This window comes from Penaeus vannamei, chromosome 30, assembly GCF_042767895.1.
Source record: "Penaeus vannamei isolate JL-2024 chromosome 30, ASM4276789v1, whole genome shotgun sequence".
NCBI lineage: Eukaryota > Metazoa > Arthropoda > Malacostraca > Decapoda > Penaeidae > Penaeus > Penaeus vannamei.
Genome location: NC_091578.1, coordinates 21,763,579 through 21,776,078, shown reverse-complemented (window position 1 = coordinate 21,776,078; position 12,500 = coordinate 21,763,579). Strand labels below are relative to the sequence as shown.

General features: G+C 40.0%; 1 protein-coding gene across 1 annotated transcript in view; it reads right to left on the bottom strand.

Moving 5' to 3' along the window:
- The window catches only part of LOC138867430 (hematopoietic prostaglandin D synthase-like), a 117,454-nt gene extending 108,123 nt beyond the window's left edge, over positions 1 to 9,331 (bottom strand). Inside the window, exon 1 of the mRNA XM_070143140.1 lies at positions 9,284 to 9,331. The gene's annotated coding sequence lies outside the window, so the exon portion shown is untranslated. The remainder of the gene's footprint in view (positions 1 to 9,283) is intronic.
- Positions 9,332 to 12,500: the final 3,169 nt, after the last annotated feature.

Below are 12,500 nucleotides of genomic sequence, written 5' to 3'. Positions count from 1 at the left end.
GGCGCGGGGTTAAAAAAAGGCAATCCCTCCCTCACTGTAACAATAAATCTCCTTGTTCAATGAGCCTCCCTTATCAGCTCCCCGCACCACCAACCATAATAGAAAAAGAATAAAAAAAAAACGTTTACATAAAAAAAGGATATAATAAACATGGGGGAGAGAAAGGTCTGTCTACCTTGCTTATTATACCAGTCGATAGAGAGTGATGGGGGAGAGGGAGAGCGAGAGCGAGGAGGGGGAGAGGCAGGGGAGGAGGGGGGTCGCATGGGAGGAGGAGATGGACCTGGTGGGAGGCGTGGGGGAAGAGGTGGAGGAGGAGAAGAAAAAAAAGAAGGGGGGGAGGGGGAGGAGAAGAAGAATGATAAGGGAGGGAGGAGGAGAGGGGGAGTGGGAGAAGAAAAAAAAAGGGGGGAGGAGGATGAAGACGAAAAAGGAGAAGCAGCAGCTGAAGGAGAATAAGGGGGAGGAGAGGGAGAGGGAGAAAAAAGAGCGCAGGCAGGGCGGAGTGTTCATGAGTCAAAGCAGGTCAGGTAGGGTTTCAGTGCCCGGGGCCGACCCCTTTGTGCCCGCGCCAGTGCCCCGTCAGCCAGTCGCCCTCCTCGCTAATTACTCAACATTTTTCTTGTTGCACATTCATACACATACGCACACACAAACAAATAATATAACCGGGTATTATTCTCCGGCTTCTCTATTCCCCTCTCCTTCTCTACCTTTGCATATTCATACACATACGCACACACAAACTAATAATATAACCGGGTATTATTCTCAGGCTTCTCTATTCCCCTCTCCTTCTCTACCTTTGCATATTCATACACATACGCACACACAAACAAATAATATAACCGGGTATTATTCTCAGGCTTCTCTATTCCCCTCTCCTTCTCTACCTTTGCATATTCATACACAGACGCACACACAAGCTAATAATATAACCGGGTATTATTCTCAGGCTTCTCTATTCCCCTTTCCTTCTCTACTTTTGCACATTCATACACATACGCACACACAAGCTAATAATATAAGCGGGTATTATCCTCAAATTTTTCTCTCTTCATTTCTTCTCATTTTGTCAAAATTTAAAATAATTTTTCTACCTCCACCTATCTTTTTTTTCCTCTATCTCCTTATTTGACCACCTCCCTCTCCTCCTTCGCCCCTTCTCCTCTCCCTGTTCATCTCTATCCATGCCTCTCTCTCCCTTCTTCATCCCTCCTCCACCTCTTTCCCTTCTTCCTCCCCCTCCCTCTCTCTCCCTTCTGTCCTCCCCTTCCCACCCCCTCTCTCTCCCTCCCTTCTTCCTTCGCCTTCTCTCTTTCTCTTCTTCCTTCTCTTTACGATTCCCTTTCCTCCCTATCCTTCCCTTGCTCCTGCTTATTCCTGTCCCGAAATGTATTCACATATAAAAATCGGCCATAAATCTGACAAATTAAAATCCATTACCGACCGTTTATGTAAATGCAGCTCAGATTACATGGATGAAATATGACGAGAATTCTAGTTCCAATTTCGTCAGCAGAACCAAAATGCGACAGTTGTTTTATTTAGCTGCTCTCTCAAACGTAAACGCACAAAATATATAACATTCTGGATATGTACAGCGTTTGCGTCAATATAATAAATATAAAATTGAACGCAGCATAGTTCCTCCAAAATCAACAAATAACATGCTGTACATAATTTTATAGGAAAAATCTAGTGTGCGTGTGTGTGTGTGTGTGTGTGTGTGTGTGTGTGTGTGTGTGTGTGTGTGTGTGTGTGTGTGTGTGTGTGTGTGTGTGTGTGTGTGTGTGTGTGTGTGTGTGTATAGAAATATATATATATATATATATATATATATATATATATGTATATAAATGTGTATATATATATATATATATAAATATATATATATATATATATATATATATATATATATATATATATATATATATATACATATAAATGTGTATATAAATATGTATATATATATATATATATATATATATATATATATATATGTATATATGTGTATATATGTATGTGTGTGTGTGTGTGTGTGTGAGAGAGAGAGAGAGAGAGAGAGAGAGAGAGAGAGAGAGAGAGAGAGAGAGAGAGAGAGAGAGAGAGAGAGAGAGAGAGAGAGAGAGAGAGAGCGTGCGTGTGTGTTTGTGTGTGCTTCCTTGAAAATAAAAAAAATAATATGCTGTATATAGTTTTACAGGAAATATAGTATGTGTATGTGTGTGTGCGTGTGTCTCTGTGTGCGTGATAAACTGGTTCAATAATCTCAAAATATTGATTACATAACACAGTGTGGGCGCCAATGCAGTCGATGTGAGTTTTGAACAAAAGCATTCTTGTGACGTCACGCAACGCTATGTCATTACACCCCTTATTTCCTCGAGTAACTTATCCTGGTATTCCCGGTATTCGACGAGGCCAGTTAGCAACAACACCCACACGCATACCAGTCAAATATGTTTTCTGAATTCTTGCTTCTTTTCCTGTGAATTTCTCTTTCTATCGCTTTCTAGTTTCTCTCTCTCTCTCTCTCTCTTTCTATTGCTTTTTAGTTTTTCTCTCTTTCTATCGCTTTCTAGTTTCTCTCTCTCTCTCTTTCTATTGCTTTCTATTTTTTCTCTATCTCTTTCTTTATGATCATTATATTCTTTCAGCTAGCAACATCATTCGTTATATATGTTTCCTGTTTTTTTTTTTCTTTTTTTTTTGGGGGGGGGAGAATGGGTGTTTTTATTTTCCTTTCGTTTGATCTTTTAGATTTTATAGATATTTCTCCTTCTTGTTAATTAATTTCCTTTATAACTGCTCGTTTCATTTTCTTTATCATATTTTCTCCTCTTGCTTATTGCGTTATGCTTCTTCTTCCGTTTTTATTTTTTCTAATATTTCCTCTTTATCATTTGCTTTATCAGGACTCTCTAGTCTTGACTGTTATCATCGCTGCTATAATTCTCATTATTGTTGTTATTGTTATCGTTATCTCCAAAATGTTATCATTATTGTTGCTATGATTATCATTATTGCTATCATTATTATCATAACGACACTATTGTTACCATTCATCTTAATGTTGTTGCGATATTTTCAGATACCTGAATCGTAACGATTATGCCGATTGTCTCCTCTCTCTCTATCTATCTATTTATCAATCTATTTATCTATCTCATTCCCTCACTCACTTACACACACACACTCATTCATTCATTCACTCACTCACCCATTCTCTCTCTCTCACACACACAACCACATATGTTGTGTGTGTCTGTGTCTGAGTGTATGTGTGCAGGTGTAGTGTATGTGTGTAGGTGCGTGTGCGCGCGCGCGGTAGAAACGCAAACACACATTTGAAATATTACGGTCTTCTTAAGTTGAACAATATTCACTTAACCGCCGCTCTAAATCAATCACAGTTTCAGAAGAAACAATTTTCCAATAAAACAGTATTGATCAAAATAAAATCATCTGAATTATCACGCCTTGAAAAAATGAATTTTTAGTCGATTACAAGATACAAGAACTCGAAATCGATTGATAGTAATACATGAAAAAAACATCAATTTTTGCACTTTACATGATAAGTAGCGTCTCATGTTATTTCTAATGCAATGCACCCCGTTACACACATATACCACACACACACACACACACACACACACACACACACACACACACACACACACACACACATATATATATATAGAGAGAGAGAGATAGAGAATTTTTTCTTAACTAAATTTAATATAAATTAAGTTTTACGCTCTTCAACCAAGTATGACATTCAAACAAACCCATTTTCCCATTTTCTTCGAAGCTCCAAGCTTATCATTCCCCTTCTTTAAGCCGATCCGCAAGCTTTTCCCTTCCTCACTGACCTTCATTACTCCAGCTCCAAGAAACCGCTCGTCCGCGAATCTCTTCCTGAGCTCCTTCGGCGTCGGCGCGGAGGGGAGGGGGTGGTGGAGGGGGAGGGGGGGGGCGACCGTGCGTGTTCGAGCTCAGTTTCCTTGCTTCCTTCCCTCGCATTTACATCCGGGAATTATCCATCACCTTTCGAAGCCCGGCCATAGCCTTTGCAACCTTCCGCAAGCTATGCAATCTCCAGCGTCACAGATGGCACAGCGTCGTATCATCCTGTGAGCAGTGGCTTGCGTGCAATTACGGGCGAGACTAGTCGAGCACATGCAATCTGTGTGTGTGTGCCTTATTTAACTTTTAAATTTTCTCTGATTTATTCTTTTATGTGTATGAGTGACTGTCTGTCCCTCTCTCCGACCCCCTCCCCCCCCCTTATCAGTCTCTCTGCCTCTTCCTTTGTCTCTATCTCTAATTCCTTCCCTCAACACATGAAATTATACACTCATCTTTATTTTCTTCTTTTCCACTTCTTTCTCTTATCCCTCTCCTCTCCTCGTTTTATACATTTTCCTTTCTTCTCGTTTTATTTCTATTTTCTCGTTTCATCTTTCGTATCGACGGCTGAACGACGTAATTTCCTGCGATTTTGTGATTCCGTGATTGGCCATTGTGTGTGAGTGAGAGAGAGAGATGAACGTTATCTGCTGAGTGTGAGTGCGAATAGGAGAGTGAGAGTGCAAATGTAAATGCGAATATGAGAGTGAGCGTGAATGGGAGAATGAGAGTGCGAGTGGGAGGGTGAGTGCGAATAAGAGAGTGAGAGTGCAAATGTGAGTGCGAGTGGGAAGGTGAGTGTGAGCAGGAGAGTGTGGGTGCAAGTGGGAGTGGGAGAGTAAATGTGAGTGCAAGTGGGTGTGAGTGTGAATAAAATGAGTGCGAATATGAGTGTAAGTGAAAGGGTGAGTGTGAATAGGAGAAAGAGTGCGAATGTGAGTGTAAGTGAGAGGGTGGGGGGTGAACAGGAGAGAGTGCGAATGTGAGTGAGTGTGATTAGGAGAGAGAGAGTGCAAGTGGGACTGTGAGTGTGAATAGGAGAGAGAGAGTGCAAGTGGGACTGTGAGTGTGAATAGGAGAGAGAGAGAGTGCAAGTGGGACTGTGAGTGTGAATAGGTGAGTCGGAGTGCGAATGTGAGTTCGAATGGGAGGGTGAGTGTTAATACGAGTGACCTTGTGATGGTCAGTGAGTGTGATTCAGTGTGCAAATTTGCCTAAGGGTCTGTAGTAAGTAGTGTGTGTGTGGGTGGGGGGAAGTGAGAAAAGACAGACAGACAGACAGCTAAACACTCGCCAGACACTGACAATGTACATGTATGTATGGGATTAGCTGTTGTGTGTTGTGTTTGTTTATCCACTTCCTACCCCCCCCCCCCCCCATGCTTTTCATTCCCATTTCCCCACCCCTGCCCATCCATCCCCTCCCTGCCCACCCCCTGTCCACCCCAATCCATCCCCCCTGCCCCACACCCAATGCATCTACCACCCCCCCTGCCCACCCCGACCCATCTACCCTCTTGCCCACACCCCCAATCCATCCCCTCCCTGCCCATCCCGACCTATACCCCCCAGTCCACACCCTCAATCCATCCCCACCCTGCCCACCTCCAACCCATCTACCACCTCCCCTCCCTGCCCATCCCCATTCCACCCCCCCCCCAGCAGCCAGGTACTCCCGAGGCCCTAATCCCCAAGACTGAATGGACGGCGATTATGACGATCAACAGACAGGGATTAGTGCGTCAAAATCCCGTCGGGGGATTAAGGCGGCCGGAGGAGCAAGTCGCCGGAGGATTCTGGCTTTAGATCGTAAGAAATATATGCTCTTTGGGACTGTTCTTTTAATGAAAGATTAGCCTTTACTGATGTTTGCATGGAGAGTGTAAGAAATACAAATTATCATTGGTGTCGTGTCTGAATTGCGACTTCCCTTCTGATATATACACTCCTCCGCCCCTGCTGCCTCACCTTCCCCCCCCCCCACCACGCCCATTTCCAGACAATGGGGCGCCCACTTCCGGACTTTTATGCCCATTTTCCTTTCTGTTTATATTGTGATTCACACGTAGAAATATCAGTATATATCTCTCTACCGCATTCTTGACCTCGTCTTTTCATCTTTCTCTTCCTCTTATCCTCCTCTCATGTCTTCTACTCCTTACTCCTTTCTCTTTCCCCGTCCTAACTCCTCACCTTTTCGCCCGCCTCTACTCCTACCTCTACCACCATCACCTCCTCTTCCTCTTCCTAGTTATCATGTCCCAACAGGAAACACATTATCGATTTTTTTGCAAACCGATCACTCCTCGACCTCGTCGTCATTTTCATCTTCATCTTCATCTTCCTCCTCCTCCTTCTCCTCCTCATCATCATCACCATTATCATCTTCCTCCTTCTCCTCCTCATCATCATCATCATCGTCATCTCGCTCCTCCTCCTCGTCCTAGTTGTCTCATCCCACGGGGAAATACATCGTCGAAACTTCACACATCAGAGCCCTCTTAGGAAGCACCTTCTCGTCCTTGTCCTACTTGTCACATCTAAGGACACATATTAACCAATTTTCGCCCGTCGCTACAAGGAGGCCTCTATCGGGGCAACCCATGAAGAAGAACCTGTCACGTGCAGATCCAAAATATGTCTTTTTGGAGTCTCTGTATTCCTTTTATCTTCCTTACTTTCATTCCTTCTTCGGCCTCACCTGCCTTTTTTGTTCTCGCTCTCCCTTCCTTACTGTTCCCTCTCTCAACTTCTCCCTTCCTTTTTTTCTATCCCTTGCTTGGTTTCCTCTCTTCCTACTTATTTCTACCCTTTCATTCCTCTTTCCCTTTCCTTCTTCCCTTGCTTCATTCATTCTTCCACTATTTCCCTATCCCTCTTTCTGGCTCCATGTGCCTCCGGCTCTTCCTCTTTGCTTCTCCCTCTTATTCCCCTTCTTCCTCTCCTTCCCCCTCATTCTTCCTTCTCTTCCTCCTTCCTTCTTCCTGACTCATCCTATAACCCTTTCTTTCTCCCAGTTTCTCTTTCGCCTCTCACCTCACCTCTCTCTCTCTCTCCCTCTCCCTTCTCTCTCTCCACCCTTCTCTCTCTCCTCCTTTCTCTCTCTCCACCTCTCTCTATCTCTCCACCTTTCTCTCTCTCTCCACCCTTCTCTCTCCCTCTCTTTCTCTTCTCTCCTCTGTCTCTTCTCTCCCTCTCCCTCTGTTACCCGCGAATGGACACGCTCGCTCATGCTATGACAGACATGAGAACGCGAGACCCCTTGCATGTGGGAGGCAGTGATGGATGTCTTTTAAACGCGTGTCTTGGTGATGAGGATGATGACTGTGATGGTAATAATGGTGGTGATGCTGGTGGTGGTGGTCATTCTGATGACGACGACGATGATGATAATGATAATGATGATAATGATGGTGATGATTATGATGATACTGATGACGATGATAATGATGGTGATGATGATAATGATGATGGTGATGATGACGGTGATGGTGATGATGATGATGATGGTGACAACGCCATTACAGATAGTAGTAATGAAATGTGCATTATCACACTGGAAAATATAAATTTCTCAAACGAACATCATCCTGGCAGCAGTGACACCCCTGGCAATAAAACACCAACCGAACAACTACAACACCACCAAGGAACACGATAAAGAGCAAACGGGAGGCACAGCAACCGGGGCCCAGCGAAGAGACCACACATGGGGCGCTGGTCCAGGAGATAACGACGGTCCGTGATGGGCGGTGACAGCCTCACAAATCATCTGCAACGCACAAACGTACATACACCCGCTTGTAATACACATATACATATGGGCACGTATATATATGTGTGTCTTCTCTCACGGCCGCAGATGAAAACAAAAATATTCTGAACGTATGTAAATACTCTCTCTCTCCTTCTCTCTCACTCACATACACACACACACATACATATATAGATACAGATACATACATACATAAATATATATATATATTATATATATATATATATACACTAATGTGTGTGTGTATATGAATATGTATATATGAATATGTACACACACACACACACACACACACACACACACACACACACACACACACACACACACACACACACACACACACACACACACACACACACACATATTTATATATTTATATATATATATATATATATATATATATATATATATATATATATATGTATGTATATATGTATATATGAATATGTACACACCCACACACACACACATATTTATATATTTATATATATATATATATATATATATATATATATATATATATATATATGTGTGTGTGTGTGTGTGTGTGTGTGTGTGTGTGTGTGTGTGTGTGTGTGTGTGTGTGTGTGTGTGTGTGTGTGTGTGTGTGTGTGTGTATACTGTATATGCATGTCCACCGAACACAGGACCATGCGTTTATATAGTAACTGCAGGTGCATGTCAGCGGGTTATTCAACACGTTTTATCTATTGTTACAATCGCCCAACTTCTCTCTCTCTCTTCCTCTATCCCTCCTTCCCTCCCTCCCCCATTCCCCCCTTCCCTCTTTCCCTCCGTCCCTATTTCTCTTTCTCTTTCTCGCTCTCTCTCTCTTTGTCATTATCCCTATCTTGTCTCTCTTCCTCGCATCCACGCTCCCTCACCCTTTCCTCTGCCTCTCCCCCTTCTCATCCTCTCTTCCCAAAAGGCAAGTTTAATTTTCAACGTTTTACATCTATAACAAGTCTCACTTCGCGCGGTCGCTTTATTAAATGAACCAAACACGGCCATTTGTTCTAACACCATATTCCCTTCAGGCAAACACGCATAAAGAGGACCAGAAAAATAATCCGGTCACAGGGTCTGGTAATGTCGCCCCTATATACATCCTGTGTTGGTTCTGTCAACATTCGCACTCTCTCTCTCTTCTCTCCCTGTTAATAGTATCCCTGGCAACACACACTTCTGCACCCTTAGCGTGACGCATGGCAGGCGCTAGACAGATACACACGCGCGCGTGCGACACACACACACACACACGGTATCATTTGTCAAACTTCATTGGTTCAACCTCCTTTTATATCAAAATGTAAGGGTTGAGGGTATAAGTTTGCTTCTTTCCACACACCAGGAAGTACCATCCGTACATTCAGTTATCTCTTAACGTATTCAGTTTTCCATATCCACGCGCATTGCAAACCATATTCACACATTTTCGGCCCAAACTCATAGTTTTTCGCCCTTATCGACTGATACACATCATCAACTTCCTCTCCCATGTCTCAAATTCGACACCTATATCACACATACATAGATTCCGGCATCAAAACCAATCCAGCATTTATTCGCGTGTTTCTCGACGAATCCACTCACCCCCGCCGCTCGCATCCAAACCTCCCGCACCCACACAGACACAGGCTCTCACTGCCGCTTCTAGACTCTCAAGGCAATTACCCGCACGGCTTTCGTCTCTCTCAAAAGCCAATTCTCGCCTTGATTCACTTCGCGGAAGAGGCGATTATGCTGAAATTGTGAAATTGTGTCTTCGATCTACTCCCCGCCTGTCCCTGACGCTGTTGTCATCCTGCTTCGCTCGCTGCCTCGCTGGCTCTGTGTATTGACGTATGTATTCATGTATATTGGTCTTACATATATATGTATGCATGTATGTACATATATATATATATATAGATAGATAGATAGATAGATAGATAGATAGATAGATAGATAGATAGATAGATAGATAGATAGATAGATAGATAGATATAGATATAGATATAGATATATATTCAATTTATAAACATATATATATATATATTATATATATATTCAATTTATAAACATATATATATATATATATATATATATATATATATATTATATATATTATATATATACATATATCTACAAATATATACATATATATATATATATATATATATATATATATATATATACATGTATATACACACACATATATATACATATACATACATACATACATATATATATATATATATATATATATATATATATATATATATATATATATATATATATATATATGTATATATATATATATATATCACACACGCACACACACACACACACACACGCATATATATATATATATATATATATATATATATATATATATATATATATATATATATATATATATATATAGTAAAGGATGGTTGGAGAGCCTTCATAAATATTAAATGTATGATATGCATATGAGATCAACTCGTTAATAATGCAAGCATCTGATTTGATGCATTAAGTCAATATATTGTAATGACGTCATCAAAATACAGCTGATCAAGGCCATTAAGAGGACACGACATCATCCGAAACATGAGACCCGAATTGGGAATGTTTATAAACCGGTAAATGCATAAACAAATACAATAATGATGTCCGTTATGGCGGTGATGGCAATACTAACGATGATGGTAACAATGATGATGAAGGGTGATGGTGGGGGTGGTGGTGGTGATAGTGGTGGGGGTGATGATGATGATAGTGGTGGTGGTGATGATGATGATGACGATGATGGTGATGGTGTTGATGATGATGATGATAATGACGATGATGGTGATTGTGTTGATGATGATGATGATGATGATGATGATGATGATGATGATGATGATGATGACGATGACGATGACGATGGCGATAGCAACAATGAAAATTACAAAAAAGGACAACAATGATACCAACAAAAAATAAACATAAAAAATACAAATAACCTCCCGTATCGAACCGACCTTGAGCTAAAAAAAAAAAAAGAAAAAAAAAAACGAAACGAGAGTACAACATCGCGCTACGAGCTCCCTCCCGGAGAGACACGCACGCATGCAAACTCCGCCTTAAATCCCTCCATTAAGGTATACTTTATCCGCTACAATATGTCCCGTCGTACCATAGGGATTCGCGGCGACCACACGCGATAAATAACTGGAGCGGAATCCGGCGCATGCAAATCTCATACGAAAGAATACACACACATATAGAGTTCCAACTGCGAGGTACGTAATCTCTTCTTTCTACTGTAAAAAAAAAATCAGATATACGATCCTTTCTTTCTACTGCAAAAATAATAACATGAATAAATTGTCTGATTAACAGTCAGTTCTTTCTATTCCGAAAAGATATCGTTATATAAACAATCCATTTTATTTTCTACTGCAAAAATTATTGAGGTAAACAATCTCTTCTTTCTACTGCAAAAACAAAATCAAGTAAAAAAAAAAAAAAAAAAAAAAAAAAAAACAGGCTTTCTGTTGGAAAAAATCGTCTAATACACAATCAGTTCTTTCTACTGAAAAAATGCCAGATAAACACTACATTCTTTTCTACTGCAAAACCAAAGTCGTCATGAAAAAACAATGAGTTTTTCTATTGCAAAAACAAAATCATCAAGTAGATAATCCCATCCTTACTACTGCAAAAAATCGTCAGGTAAGCAATCACTTCTCTCTACGGCGCAAAAATAAATAAATAAATAAATAAATAAAATCTTCATATATACAATCCGTTCATTCTACTGCAAAATAATAATAATAATACTTAATAAATAAACAAACAAAAATAAATATATATAATAAAATAATAATATTATTAAAATAATAATAATAATAATAATAATAACAATAAAAATAATAATAATAATATCAAAATAAAATCTTCAGAGATACAATCCGTTCTTCCTACTGAAAAATCAGATAAACAATCAGTTCTTTCTACAGCAAACAATCGTTAGACAAACAACCAGTTCCTTCCACCGAATAGAATATCCGATAAACAACGAGTTCTTTCTACTGGGAAAAAAATCGTGATATGCGACTTTTTCTCCTCTTCCTTCACACGGCGGAATTCGCGGTGCGACAGGATCGTTCATAAGGGGATTGGAACCCTGTCGTCGGATCTGATCCCGTCCCTTTCGACTGGCTGGCGGTATATATGTATGGCTGGTGATGATTATCATTAACAATGCCATTATCATTATTAAGATCATTATCCCCAGAATAATTTTTAACATTATTATCATCGTCATATGAAATAATTCTAGTACCATTGTCTATTGGTATATATCGTTATCTGTCTCATGAACATTATTATAATCATCTTTGCAGTTATTTCTATTATCATTATCATTACTATCATCTCTCATTAGCATCATTATCATTCTTATCATATATATTATCATTATCGTTGTTACCATTATCAATCTTGCAATGATTATCTTCATAATTTTTGTAATGATCTTATTTTGTATTATCATCATTCTTGTAATCATTCCATTTTTTATCATTATCTTTCTTGAAATCAATGCATTTCTTCCCCATTCTTGTAATCACTCTATTCTTTATCATTATCATTTTTGTAACCAATTATATCATTATTTTTGTAATAATCATTATCCTTTTATAATGATGATCACAATTCATACCACCACCGCCTTGCGTCCTATCTGTCAGGGATTTTGATAAACGCATCGGGACAATAAACGCACTGATATAACGTGAGTCGCAATCGCGAAAAATAAATAAGTAAATAAATAAATAACCATGTTTTTTAAAACTAT